This window comes from Polistes canadensis, unplaced genomic scaffold, assembly GCF_001313835.1.
Source record: "Polistes canadensis isolate GaletaPanama2010 unplaced genomic scaffold, ASM131383v1 scaffold_162, whole genome shotgun sequence".
Classification (NCBI taxonomy): Eukaryota; Metazoa; Arthropoda; class Insecta; order Hymenoptera; family Vespidae; genus Polistes; species Polistes canadensis.
Window position 1 is genome coordinate 164,033 of NW_014569709.1, and position 16,125 is coordinate 180,157.

At 32.4% G+C, this 16,125-nt stretch overlaps 1 protein-coding gene across 2 annotated transcripts in view; it reads left to right on the forward strand.

Annotated features, from left to right (window-relative positions):
- The window catches only part of LOC106789060 (protein jagged-1-like), a 52,080-nt gene that overhangs the window by 27,293 nt on the left and 8,662 nt on the right, over positions 1–16,125 (forward strand). The window lies entirely within an intron of this gene.

Consider the following 16,125-nt stretch of genomic DNA (forward strand, 5'->3'; position numbering starts at 1 on the left):
TAATATATATATAATTTGGTTTTTATTGCACAATTTATAAAGTTTTTCTTACAATGTCTTATCATTACTTTACTTATATTTTTTCTCACATTTTTGGTTTATACTCTAATCACCCCCTCCTCTACCAATTTTACCAAACTATCTATGACTATAACTAACTAAATCTCATTCGTATTCGTCTTCACCTTCCCTCCCATTTTTTTCTGTCCTTCTCCTTTTACACAGTTCCCCAACTTCTCTAAAAAATTCACAAATCTCAACCTGAATCCATATATATATATAATATATTTCGTAAAGAAAATAGTTAAAAATTATAATTTTATTTAAAAAAAAAAATCACAATGTGGGAATTGAATTTGTCATTAATTAGCGAGAAAAAATACGTTCAACGTTTCGGTTTATATTTTATGAGAATGAGAGAGAGGAAATAATGAAAGAATAAAATAAAGAAATAAAAGAAATACTGAAGCTTTCAAGAAGAAAACATCTCTTCGGTTGGGTGAACAAGCATGACGACGTGATTCCTTCTTAAGAGGTATACACACGACGAAGTTTTCGAGGACCCTCGTACCTTGACAGGGTCCTAACGGACCCGAACAATCATCTTACATTCACATATTTATACATATATATTAATATAAGCATATGTAGTAATATCAATGTGTATATATGAGAGTGTGTATGTTAGTTCACATATGTATACACATGCAAATGCATTAAACGTTAAAACACACTCGCGTTTAGGTCTCGAAGCACTCACTTCGTTCGTTTGGATTGTTTGAAGAACCACTGGCTCGTGTTTGTATATTTCATAACCCTCCCCCTTCCCCCTTCCCCACACACCCTTCGCGAGAGGTTCTAAGAGTGGACCTCCTCCTCCTTCACTCGTAAGGCCCGTTTTCCGCGGTCCCATGACAAAGGGTGGCTGGCTGGCTGGCTGTTGGGCCCTGCCTACATTTTTTCTTTCTAATTTTTATTTCTACTTCTACTTCTACTTCTATTTCTATTTCTTATGTTAGTCGTATGCGCTTATTGTATATTCGTGTTGGCCTTTCTTTCTTTCTTTTTTTTTTTTTCTATTTCCATTCCTTTTTATTTTTTTGGTCTTCTTTTTTCTTTTCCCTACCATTTTTCTTTCTACTTAGGTACCTCGAACTACTCGACAATTCACGGGAGCATAAACAGGAGAAGAAGAAGTTCCTTTAAATTATTTCCTTCAACTCGAGAAATTCTGTTTTTATTTTTTTTTTTTTTTTCATAGAAAAAGTAATATCTTTTCGAGGGAGAATATTTTTTTTTTACGCGTTATCGACTTTAAATTAATTTGATTATTAAAAGTGTTTACTCTATAGAGTTGAAATTTATTTGTACGAATAATATGGGAAATTTTTTTCGTAATGTTTTAGTTTCATGTTTAATATTTTTAAATAATAATTTTATAAATAAAGTTTCTTTAATTCAAATGCAATGACTTATATATAAAAAGAAATTTCATATAATTTTAACATAACTCATATATATATTTTATGTTAAATAATTTATAAATTAACATTTGATAAAATGTGTGTTCCCTCGAATGTCTCCAATCAAATTCTTTTTTTTCAAATTGAAATTTTGAAGGATTTCGTTAATTTTGTCTGAAAGAAGTGTATTCCATTGTATTCGAAAAGAAATGAAATTTGATTAGGCACATAATATAAAGTATATAAAACGTTGGTTCCGTACTTCGTCATCTATCTTCCGTGTGCTTGGTAATAACTATGAAACCATTTTCAGGAAAGTAGCTAGCACGAAAAACGGTAAAGTCTGACTTTCATCGCTTTGCGGATAATTCCGTCATTATCATCTCTGATGATTGAATACGGTATATATAATCTCTCATTCTCTTATTCTATTTCCTTTTATTCTTACGAGCAAATGGATTTTACGAATCTTCCTGAAAGCATTCTTTCCTCGAGATAGTACCATCAGTATTATTCTCAAGTATACCGAATAACTTCCCCATTGTTTTTCTATTCTTTTTTCATTTTATATATTATCTCGTATAATTAAATATATTCAATATTTCATTATTTATAATACAATTTTTTTATAATACAATTAAAAATTTAACAAAAAATATATATATTAGAACTAACTTTGTAACAAATTAAATACAAATATTCTATATAAAATATTCTATCTGTGCAATATTAAAAAATTTTCTGCCAACAATATTAAATCTACAAATTTGACTCTTGAACTCTAATTCTAATTATAGTGATACATAATTGTTTTCGATAATATTTTGTATTAAAATATTGTATAGATTTTGAATGAATTAAATAAATCGAGTGTCGGTAAACAAAAATTGATTGAAATAATTAATAAGAAGATTTACAAAATTGAAATAATACATCAAAAACTATACGAGGATCGGTAAAGTTGAAAAGAAACAAAAAAAAAAAAAAAAGAAGAAAAGGTTGAAACGTTTAATCGTGCACTCGTGTCTGACCATTAACAGCGTTCACCACTCGTAGAGTGCAATTTCGCACGCGAGATGCATCGCCTACTTGTCGTTTATTGCAGCACGCAATGATCGCGATCACACTTTAGAAGTATGAAGAGAGGAACAGATATCATTTCCCATAACTACTAGTATTTCAATCTCTTTTTCGAATTATCTTAATGTGAATCTCAAAGAAAAAAAAAACAAATAACTATATAAAACTATAATAAATTATCGACAAAGAACCAATACGTTACGATACTCGAATTCATTCCTACGACAATTATTTAAAAAAAAAAAACTATAATTTATCCGATAATCGAGAATACGCAACATACACATACATAAATATATAAATTTAATAATATTATTAAATAAATTCAATCGTTAATGTGTACAAATCAAATAATTTTCATTAACAATAAAATACAATTATCCAATAATTCTCTTCCAATAAGATAAAACAATTACAATTTTCCCCATAAACAATTCTATTAAACTTGTATAACTGTGTTAAATAAATAGAATAAAAAGGAATCAGAAAAATATGAATAAAAAAAATTAAAGGGTTGATATGAACGTTGTCTAACGTTCGTTCTGGCCATTTGCATTTACGTCTTTTCAAACTTTCACCGATTCAAACATCGATAATAGAAATATACGAGCACCGTATGAAGGAAGGAACGAACGAACGAGCATCTCTTTTCATGGTTTCTGTTCCTAATGGCACAGGAAACGATCTGCGAGAGCGTCTACCCGAGACTTTGCACAATCCCAGGCACGTTAGTGGCTTGCTTCCCTCATTGCTATCTATATCTATATATATATATATATATATATATATATATATATATTTACTGATCCATGTATTTATGTATGTATGTATGTATTCAGTGTGGGTTCTAGGTATAGTATAGATGTATCTTTCTCTTTCTATCTTTAGTAAGCGCGTGTACCTTCAAGGAGCACATGCACCATGTACATGCTTCTCATATCTCCTTTCTCCTGTGCTCATCTCTTCTCTCCTTGACTACGTCAGGGTATCTTTTTCTGTCCTTTCTATGGCGCTCCTTCGACGTGGTTCTTACAAGAAGCCATCTTTGTCTTTGCTTATTTATTCTTTCTCTCTTTCTAGTTATATCTATCTTTCTTTGTTACTATATATTTCTTCATGATTTATTCTCTTCTTCTAATTCTAGTTTTCAACTTCTTCTTCTTATTCATCTAATTCTACTTTTTTCTACTTCTAGTTAACTTCTTTTACTTCTTCTTTTAATTCTACTATCTCATCTTTTTCATTTTCTTCTTCATTTTCTTCTTCTTGTCGTATAAGATAATATTTTGTGATCATTATCAATATGCAATCCATGAATTCATTTCTACTTACACATGTATTAGAATAGATGGTAACGCGTAGGAGTCAATGTATGTTACTATACTTACATTATCAGTATGCGAATATATCCTTGATGCGGGTGCTTTTATCAATGGCTACTTACGTCATGGTAACTTTCATTTAACTCCGTAATTTGTATACTTGTATTTGTATTTAATGTGTATGTATATATAGATGGACACTTGGGAAGTATGATAATAATCATTATTTAACATAAATTATTTCCTTTTAAATATAGCAAATGATTTTTATATATATATATATATTTAGGTATTATATTTGTTATAAAGCAGAAAAATATGTCGGATAAGTTTTAAATAATTATTAAATTACTAAACTATATCTATAGAAAAAATATAATATATAAATGAAATTCTAGATGAATTATTATACCATTAATTAAATTTGTATAACAACTATAAGTAATGTAATCTAATAGTTGATTAAATAGAAACGAATGAAATTATTACAATAATGAATATGAATAATTTGAAAGTATTATTAATTGAGTGTTTATCGATTTTATACAAAAATTCTATATTAGAATGGTTAAATTAAATGTAAATGCATATCTTTTTCCATGTAAGTTCTTTTTATGATCATCGATTTGAAGATGCATTAACGTACGATATACCTGACCGGATTACTAAATTGACGAACGAACGTGATTGTCATGCAAGGGAAGATGCATTCGTTCGACACAGTATGCGTTTGCGTGAATGTAATGCTTCTTCGCCAGGATTTAACGACTAACGATGCTTTCATGGAAAACCACAATACCTGTGGAAAAACTTTCATCAAACTTTGATCAACGTGTTTTCAACATTTTTTATTTCCTTCCTTCCTTTTTTGTTTACTTGATTTCTTCATTCCTCGTATCGTTCGTTTTAAATTCAACGAATCATCACTCGTATATTCGAATATTTGAAATTTTAATTTAAATTTTTAATTATAAAATCATACAAGTTCTGTGTGTGTGTGTGTGTGTGTGTGTGTGTGTCAACGATAAGAGAATGATTTTAATATTTAATTAGATTAAAATATTAATCGTAGGTAGAGACAAAATTTGGATTTATACGAACGATGTAATTAAATTAAAAGTATGGAAAACAAATTTGTTAATGATAGAAAATAATAATAACGTAAGTTAGATTAAAAAAAGGAAAAAGTATTATTCACATTTTGTTTTATTAAAATTGAGATTGAAATGAAACGGGTGTACAGTTATATATTAATATTCTCGAGTATCTAATTCCGATAATTACGTTTTTGATAATAGTCAGGGGTAGGGGAAAGGGGGATGATAAACGGTAGACATCTAAATGATGTTCGCGAAGGAATATCGGGGTATAAAAAGAACAAAAAAAAAAAATATTCTCTGCCTAGAAGCATGTTTTTAAACCCGGCAGGGAGTCAGAATGAGTCAGGTATCTTAACAGGTGTGTAGTGGTTTCTTTGGTTCGTTGGTTCGTTGGTTGGTTGTATAGTCTTTCGTGAAAGATTCCTTCTTCTGCATACTTTTCAGTGCCGTACCAATACTTGGTAGTTAATCATCCTTTAAGAATTAAATTGCAAAGGAAAGAAAAAAAAAAAGAAGGAAAGAAAGAAATTAGAAGAAAAAAAGTAAAATGGGAAAAAAAAAGAAAATTAATTCACGAGCTTGGTGAACTTTTTTCTGTCACAAGATTGGCAAACCTAATGAAATCATTTGTCAAAGAGACAGAGAAAAAAGAAATCAGGAAAGAAAGAGAGTAAGAGAGAGAGAGGGATATTTAATCGGTCATTTCTTTTCAATCCGAGTTTCCCTAAAAAGCCAATACGTATTTCCAGCTCTCGTGCAAAACGAGAAATACGATGGGATACGTCATCGCCATAAAAGTTACGAACGGTGCACCGTAACAAAGTTCCAAAGTCGTTTAACGTCTCTCTTTCCGATACGAGAGAACTGGATTCGTTAAATGGTGGTGATGGGGAGGAGAAGTATGGGGGAGAAGGGGGGAAGAACTTTAGATACGATATTATTTTTTCCATATAGAAAATCATACTCTGACGAATTTTTATTTATTTTTAATATATTTTGACGATATTATCTAATGATTTCATGATATTATATATTAGGTTTTATTATTAATTAAAATAATAATTTTTTTGTTTATATAAAACAGTATGAATGATAAAATGTATTGTTTTTTGCACGATTCCTTTCTGTAGGATAAATTTTAATCTGTTTATTGATCAAAAATATTTGTCCATTTAATTCGTTGTTTTGTTTTATATTTTTAAAATTAAATTTAATCCAATCGATTTTTATAAAACATTTTGTAATATATCGTATAAGAAGGAAAGAATGATAGAAAGAAATTCTTAGTTTAAATACTATTTCCCCATTATTCGTTTCGATCCATTAATAGAAACCTCACCGAAACCTAGGGGTCCACTTTCACGTGATTTATGTGTGTTCCTACCAGCAGTTAAGTTTCTTTAATATTCTTCTTTATAATATCTAATTAACACACAAACTTTCATTTATTTAAAATAAATAAATTTAGAACGCGTTTCAAAAATACGTGATATCTTTCTGAATTACATCAAATAAAATACTAGGAACAAATTTAATAGTATAAAAATAAAAAAAAATGTGATTAAAAATAATTACTATATAATTATTACAAATATTTATATCACAGGTGTAGACGATATAAAATAATAATAATTATTACAAATAATTGTTATATCATTATAACGAGTATCATAATACGTATACAGGTGTAATAATAATAATCTACACGAACGAGGTAAAATAAAATATTAAAAAGGAAACATAAAATAATGAAGAAAAAAAAAACAACAAAATGAAAAAGCAAATATCAGTTTGGGCAATAGTTAATCTTTCAGGTGGTAGAAAGAAATCGTCTTTGTCGTGTTATAGTAGTCGTCTTGGTCGTTCTGGTTGGTTAAGAATGGTAAAGAAGAAGAAGAAGAAGAAGAAGAAGAAGAAGGGGAGGAGAGGGGGTGGGAAGGGGGCCTCTCTCGTTGAGAGATCCGTTTGGTCCGATCGTGTGTGAACCCAGTGCGCGTACCGCATACCAAACTCCCCTATCTCTTCTTCTCTCACTCTTATTCTCAATCCAGAGTTTCTCGAAACTCATACACTCATGGTGGTAAGCTTACACACTTACTAAAAGGTAAATCGAGGTCCGAGCAGCAAACATAGTGTCCAGGCATTTAATACGTGGAATGCAACGTTCGAATCTCCTCCACCTCCTCCACCTTTTCTCCCAAGCCCACCCTTCTTCTCGTTTTATCCAGCTAAAACTGCAACGCATCAGTCGTAGATCCCTTTTTTTTCGTAAGGAAATAAAAAAAGAAAAAGAAACGGGGGAGTAAAATAAATGGGGAAAAAGATTATTAGGATTCGATTAATTATTTCTCTCGTTTAAACATAAAATTATTAATAAATATGTTTCCCTGCTAAAAACATATTTTTATTAATTATTAAGATTATTTATTTATTTCTTTTTTTTTTTTTGATTATAATTTTGTCATTTTTCTTTTTATTATTATTCTTATTCTACTCGTCGTTCTCTTTAATTATTCGTTCGAGACGAAATAGGGGGAGAGGGGGAAAATAATCGCGACATGGGAAAAAGATTATTAGGATTCAATTAATTATTTCTCTCGTTCAAAAATAAAATTATTAATAAATATGTTTCCCTGCTAAAAACATATTTTTATTAATTATTAAGATTATTTATTTATTTTCTTTTTTTTTTTTCTTTTGATTAATTTTGTCATTTTTCTTTTTATTATTATTCTCATTCTACTTGTCGTTCTCTTTTATTATTCGTTCAAGACGAAATGGGGGAAAGGGGAGGAAAATAATCGTGACACATTTTACGAAATATACGTTCCACGATTTGTACACCCTTTATGTGAATAAGTAAGGGTATAATATCTCTTCACGAGATATGGTGGTTTCTTCTTTAGCCATTGCTCGAAATCTTTTCCCTCTCTCTCTCTCTTTTTCTATTTTTATTTCTTTTGATTTGTTTTGATTTCTTTTTTTTTTGTTTTTGTTTTCTTTGAGTTCTCGCGTCGTCCTTCTTCAACCCATTACAGGCTTGCTTCCTTTCTGCAATTCTGGGTACGGCCGCGAGATTTATTAGCTACCTGGCTAATTGGGAACCGAGGACGAGTAGTGGATTCCAGAACGAAGATTTCCCCTGTGCACCTTTCCAAAGACTCCAACAGGAAAGAAAGAAAGAAATAAAGAAAGAAAGAAAGAAAGAAAGAAAGAAAGAGAAAGAGATATGTGTTGCAGTTCTCTGACTACCGTAGCCGTTCATTCCGTTCCACGGAATTTTCGGTAGAACGAATCCGAAAAAGAAATTGGGAGGGGGGGAAGGAGCAACCAAACCTAATCTTTTTTTCAAGGTTTTACATCTCCTTGCTTGGATAATATATTGTTGTTAGAATATTTATCGAGATTCTCGTATTACGCGTATAGACACGACTTTTAACGAATTTAGTTAAACGAATTGGTTGGGTGTAGGGTGAAAGGTTTACACGTAGGGGAAAAAAGGAAGGAAATGAAAAAAATATAAACGAGTTGACAATTGTCATTCTCGATTGTCGATAAATCATTTAACGTAAGATTTTCGATATGAAGAATAAATTATATAATCGTATATACAAATTTGTTCTTTCGTTTCAAATCGTAAAGAACCTAAATGAAAATGTTCATTTGATAATATCTATTTCTTCGATTTAAAATCGATTAGAAAAAAAAACACACACCTGTGTTATGAAAGCTTAGAAAATAAGTTTAAAGAAAAAAAGAAAATATATAAGTAGACAAAGTAAAATAAATAAATAAAGAGTAAAAATAGTAAATAGATAAACAAGATCGATGAATACGCCTGGGGAATCGGAATAGGTGCGTGGGAACGACGTTAGCATTTAAGTAGGAGAAACGTAATTGCTAAGGAGTTTGGTTAGCTCGACAAGGAAGAAACTACGACAAGGAGAACGACAACTAAGAGACGAATAAGGAATCGAAAAAAGAAAACTTACTCTGAGAGGTACTCTCATTCAAGGTTTCTACCTAGCTTGAATTCTCATCCACGACGATGAGAGTAAAACTAGTCAACTAATCCAGCTACCCAGCTACCCAGCTAGCCAGCTATCCCAACTATCCAGCTAGCTAAAAGTACATATGTGTTAAAAAGTACATATATAAAACTATGTACCGAGCTTAGGCTACTCTTTCTCTCTCTCTTTCCAACCTGTGTTGAGACTGACTCGGACGTTTCTACTTTGTACGCGTCCTCACGTACGCCTCGTTCGATCTTTTCCGCGAAACCTAAGACACGTCGAGACTGACATAGAGAAGAAGAAGAAGAAGAAGAAGAAGAAGAAGAAAGAAGAAGAAGAAAGAAGAAGAAGAAAGAAGGAGGCCTATTCGGCGTACGTAAGTAACCTGCGCTGTTCATCCACTGCGTCCCCCGGCCCCTTTCCTCCCCCCTATGCACGCACAACTATCACCATAGTTGTTGTTGATGTCCACGTTGACGTCCTCGAAGAAGAAGAAGAAGAAGAAGAAGAGGAAGAGTAGTAGGTTGAGACACATACGTTCAGTAATTGTAGATATATGTATATGTATACGTATATATGTTATTATACATATATGCAAGCATCAGTGAATATATATATGTATGTAGATATAAAGAGGGGTTGGGAATATGGTGGGAGAAAGTATAGTAAGCAAGAATAAGTTACGTGGTATGCGTATCGCTTGCTTCCGTCGAGCATTTTAGACTGCAAATCGACCTTTTCACGAGTGTGTGTGCTCCGTTAGGTTACCCAGCACACCGGATACAACATTATGTAGAATCCAATGGAAAGATTATGTTAAATCATATATATATATATGCAGGAGAAACAAAAAATATATTCATCTAACGAGATATATCTCACCCTGACCCTGTCGCGACTTTGTACTGAGTAATTGACACGGTTACGTGATATTGAGAGAGAGAGAGAGAGAGAGAGAGTGTGTGTGTGTGAGAAAGAAGGGGATGGGAGAGGAAGAAATCAGCTGACGAGTTGTGCAAATGGAAAGTTCGTATTAAAACGATTTCAAATGTTTCTGTCAGGATATATTGTCAAAAATTAAAAAAAAATGAATATATAATTTAAAAAAATATGTTCACGGTATTTTGTTTCTCCTTTTTCAAAGAAATTCGCGACGAAGATGGAAGGTTACTTTCCCTTGATCTTTAAGCATCAAATTTATGATTTATCATTCTTATTGTATTAAAGTACATTATAGAATGGCCGACGGTGAAAGGGAAAATTTGCACGGAGAAAGAAAACGATAGAAAGAGAGAGAGTCAGCAACAAGCATAAGTCGTGAAAGCAATTTTCAAGCAAGTACACCCACGCGAATTCCTAGATCCACGATGATCATCGTCTTCGTGTCTCGTATGCAACTGTACATATATACACGTATACATACACTCACATAGCACACACGGACATACATTGTATAAGTCGTCAGATAGACGTATTTAACATAACTTTATTTAAGTCTCTTCTTTCCTATACAATCGCAAAACTGTGATAACTAATTTCATTGAAATTATTCCCTATTAGCTTATCTCGTTGATATCTAACTTAATTCCCAGACAGGAATAATAATCGTCGTATATTAAAAAAGAAAGAAAAAAAAAAAAGGCAAATCTCTAATTTTAGCAAGAACATTTTCAGAGAATAATAATAACAATAACAACATATATATATAGAAACTTGAACGTCTAATCCGAAGACAACGCGAGGATAATCTTTGGTAATTCGATGATTCATCACCGTTCTATCTGTCTTTCGGGGTTGAATGGGGGAAAGGTTGGGGGAAGGGGAAAAGGAACGAAGGGTGGTTGGTGGTAGGCAAGACGACGTTTTATTCGACAAGATTTCTTTCTATCTCTCTTTCTTGCTTTCTTGCTTGGCAAAACCGGCCGAGTATAAAATACATCGGGAAGGGGCTCACAATATTGGAGAGAAGAAGAAGAAGAAGAAGAAGCTTTTTCTTTTTCTTTTTTTTGTCAAGCTTCCTACCTTCAGCCCATTTAAATCGTACAATGTAACCATCAGAATGGAATAGGTGGAGGTTGAGGAGGTGGTGGTGGTGGTGGTGGTGATGGTGGAAGAAGAAGAAGAAGACCGGGACTCTTCTTGACAAAGAGAATCGTCCGGGAGGAAGATGAGAATGAGAATGAGAGAGAGAGAGAGAGAGAGAGAGAGAGAGAGAGAGAGAGAGAGAGAGTAAGAGAAACGTACAAACAGACAGTACAAAAGAAAACGTTCTTTTGAGAAGTTAGAACTCGTCGTCTCGTTCCATCGTTTCCAACCAACCAACCGACAGACAGACGAACCGACGAATTAGAATATATATACGAGGTGTAAATAAAAAAAAAATAAAAAAAGGAAGGGAAGAAGGGGAAAAAAAAAGCGAGCATGAAAGTCGCGGGCGTGGGAAAGCTTGAGCCCCGAGCGAGCCACCAATTAACACCAATTAGCGCTCATCTGCTCTAGGTACGAGAGATAGTAAGAAAGAGAGAGAGAGAGAGAGAGAGAGAGAGAGAGAGTTTATGTTCGAGTAACAGTCGACAATGTCTTCTTTGTGCTCGACAAGACAATGCTCTCCTAAAATCATCCACGTCATTCTCGTCATCGTTCTTTCTCGAGAGAGAGAGAGAGAGAAAGAGACATCATAATTATTTTCGTAATTATTTTTGTTGTTGTTTGTTGTTTATTGTTTGTCCACGTGCAACAGGAATCAATCTATTTCATTAGATTAATTAATCAAATTTTTCAGACTGTTTTATAATTGGATATTTTTGTTCTGTTTATATGATTTAATAGGATACATATTAGTGTTGGTTTTGTAATAGGAGAATACGATTAAAGATAAATAATTTTTCAAATTAATCACGTTATATTTATTTGTTTTATTCTCGTGATTATCGTTCACATTAATAATTAAATGATATCGATCGTGTATCGCATATCAAACAGAGATACTTGATCATTTTATATTATTTTCTTGTATGGATTAATTTCAGGATGTGTGTGGAAAAATTGAAATTAAAGAATCCGATAATGTTCTCAGATATAAGGATAAAAATATTCGTATGTTACGTTTTTGTCGAAAGTTTTCAAATATATAATACATTGATATATTGTGTTACGTATATTGGCACGATGTTATATCGATTATAAACGTGAAAGGAAGTGTGTTCACCTGTTGAAAGAATTCGGAACGTTCGGTGTTCGAGAATAAAGAAGAATCGAATGATGTAGTTACGTTTAAAAAAAAAAAAACAAAAAAAAAGAAATAAAAAGAAGAGCGTGCATAAATACGATATTATTATGTTTGAAGAGTTTCGTAAAGACTTTAGGGTAGTAGGCATGATTAAAATGTTTTCGATATATTTGAAATAAAGAATGAGAATGAGAAAGACAGAGATAGAAAAATTGTTCCTGGTATTATTCCAATCTTTCGGTAGTACGGTCACGATCATTGAGAAATAAGAAAAAGATTATGGTGAAGGAAGAAGAAGAAGAAGAACGGGAGGGGGGGGGGGGGAGGACACGAATTATTCCGTAGAAGTAACGAGTTTCATCGAAAAAAAAAAAAAAAAAAATAAAAACGAAAAAGAGTCGAAATAAAATAAAATGAAATAAGAAAAAGAAGAAAAAGAAGAAGAAAAAAAAAAAAGATTTGTAAAATAAATCCGTCCCAAAGATAGTAGAGAACATTGTCGTATATCGATGAGAGAGCTAACGTTTTGCATATCAAAGGAGCTTCTCGAATTCTGTAGTTTATGGCGATTGGTTCGACGATAGCCAAACCAGTTCCCCCCACACCCCACATTTCCCCCCCTCCAAACCTCCTTACCACCTCGACCCATCTTCCTCTTCCTCTTTTACTTCTCTCTGCGTACATGACTTACGAATATATGCACATATAATTATTCCTTTCATAGTGTATGTGTGTGTGTGTGTGTGTATGTGTGAAGGAAAGAAGAGAGTGAAGGGAAAAGAGAAAAAGAAAGATAGAGATAGAGAGAGAGAGAAGGTGCCTGAGATTATTACTTAGAAAGCACCTTCTTGCGTTATGTGTGAAACCCCTCGATAGGCTCGGAAATCTTTTAAAAGTGTATGCGTTTGTATACGTGTCCGAGGGATTATATAGGAATTTATATGAAATTCTTTGGTATTTATCCGACAAGATTTTTGCCATTTTAATAAAACAACAACAACGAAAAAAATATAATATATATAATAAATCGATTAATATTTGTTTAATCATTTGTAGATGAAAAATCATTGAAATGAAAAATCACAAATTACGAATTATATAATTATCCTATTAATGTTATATAAAATTGAAGAAGATTATAAAAACGTAGAAACAAAAAATGAGATCGTTCAATAACGAAAAAAGTCGAGTACAACGTTGATTCACCTGCATAAATACAACGAAGTGTTATCGAAATATCAATCAAAAAAAAAAAAAAAGAAAAAAAGAAAGAAGAAAAATAGGAAGAAAATTCGTCCGTCGAGTTCGATTTAAATTTAACTCGTTTCATTGTCTGCCATCGCGTTCATTAACGACACGCGTGAGTGCGTGACGCGCACAAACGCACGGTGCAGGTCTCTCTTTGAGAGTTTACCTTTTTTTTTTTTTTTTTYTTTCTTTTTTCTTATTTTATTTCGCGGGACCGGTTCCATCAGGAACACACTTCCAGCTTTCTACCATCGACCTTCTTCTTCTTCTTCTTCACCCTTCTTTCCTTCACCCTCACCACACACACTCTCTCTCTCTCTCTCTTTCTCAGTCGTTCACATACTCGATGTTCAAAGTCTCTTGCAAAAGAGAGAAAGATTGGAACCCGTTCAGTCGGTAGAGAAGAATAAGAAAATAAGAATAAGAATAAGAAGGAGAATAAGATAGGGCCCCGTCTTCCGTGGCGGACGAAGACCGATTGGAATTTATTTATTGCATTAGCCGACCGTCACTCACGCTTGGGCCCTTGATTGGTGCCTACCAATCAGGATTCACCGCTGCTATGCAACCGAGAAGCAAGATGCAAAAGTTAGATAGATGAAGAAGAAGAAGAAGAAGGTTTCAAGGGAGAGTATACGAGAGGTAGTACTCCTCTCTCCATATATATATATATATATATATATATACACACTTATATGTTATTCTTTATGTATGTATGTATGTGTATATGTGTTTGCGTGTGTTACAATCACAAATGAACGAGCAGACGACGGAAGAAAGGACGAAAGTTCTCCTCTTCGATCAGGGGGAGAGAAGGGGGGAGGGAGGAATGACGTAACGATATCTCGCGTTAACTGCTACCGTAATTACTCTGATTAACAGTCTTATCGAATATATGCTCTAACCGGTGATCTCCTGCTGTGCAATACACGTTCAAGTTGAATATTCTCATTCGATAAATTTTATCATCGATCTCTTTCTTTATTTCTGTTCTTTTTGTTCTTTTTTTTTTAATTCTTTATCCTTATTTGAATAATATAACATAAAGTATTTCCTTTCCTTTTTTTATATATATACACTTTTGTGTGATTTGAAGAGAATTAGTGATGTGACAATTTTAATACGAATAATATAAATTTATTAAATGTATATCATACGATTGATTTTGATATATAGTGTTATAACTGTTGATTAAATATATAAAACGTAATGTAATAATAATGATCTATTGAAAGGTCAGGAAGCAACGTATAAATTTGCAAATGGCTAAACGTCAAAAGGTTCCACCACTTAGGGAACCCGTTTCTACGAGAGAAGGAAGAATTATATTCGAGCTGGGCAAGGGTTAACTGACGTCCTCATCAAAACTATACCTTCTTTTTCCGCTTTTAATACGTGCTTCTTCTCTTTTAGACTAAAGTGACGTCAGGAGTATTATCATTTCGATACATGCTTGAATTATACGTATTATATATTCAACACAGTCAAAACATAGAACAGATGTGTCTCTACGGACTTTGACAAGTTCAAGAGTAATATATGCAATTGTGATAATGGAATGTGCTCTAACGCATACACAAACATATAAAATTATATATACTTATGATTTATTTTATTGAGATTGTGTGTGTGAAAAATATTTTTCATTTGTTTCTAAATCGATTTATAATTGGAAAGATAATGATAATTATTAGTAAAAAGGTATCTTATATTAAATATATTATTTGTATATTATATATATAATATATTATATATATTATATATATTATAATGATAATATTCGTATGTTATTGTAGATTTTTGTGTAGAAAAATCATATTTAAATAAATGAAAAATAAAACCAACGTAGTAATAAATATAAAATAAATATCTTTCTTTTAATTTACCATGATAATTAACGGTACACACGTGAATATATTGAATTTTATTGAGAAAGTAGGATTGGTCTGTACTTCTAAGAATTGACATAGTCATTCGGTCAAAGTTCTTCAGAGGTCTTTTAACATTGTAGATGCAGAATGATCTCGAAGAATCTTCTCGATTAACATCTTTCATTTCCCCCCACCACAAATCTTACCTTCCTTTGACGAAAGTAAGGTAATGTTCAGGACTCTCATACTCGGCACGGATTAGAAAGTACAGAGAACGTTCCTCTTCTTCTTCTCCTCCTCCTCCTCCTCCTCCTCCTCCTCCTCCTCCTCCTCCTCATCGTCGTCGTCATCATCCTTGTCTTCGTCTTGGTTGTTGCAAACCTAATTCCACGAAGGATTGTACGATTAAACGAATAGAATATTTCTACTCTTCCCTTGTTTTTTTCTTTTTTTTTTCTATTTTAGTCAAACCAATTTGTAAACTATAACCGTACCACCTGTTGCACTGCTACGAATCGTGGAAAAAGAAGAATGGGCTGCTAGTCTCGTAGGACCCATTCACTTCGGACGGTAGCAATTTAGGTGTCTGCCTTTTGGGAATGGTCGATTAGAACAAATTAGATGGTTTCTCTAGCTTTTTTCTTTTTTTTCTTTTTATTATTTCCTTTAAAAACTTCCTTTCGGGGATCATAGAAGAGAGAAGAGTCTGTTCTATATCATTTATCTTTTATTTTTTTCTTTATTATATATATTCTCTATAGATGATTTTAATTTTTTATTTTTCGTATCTTCTTTCGAA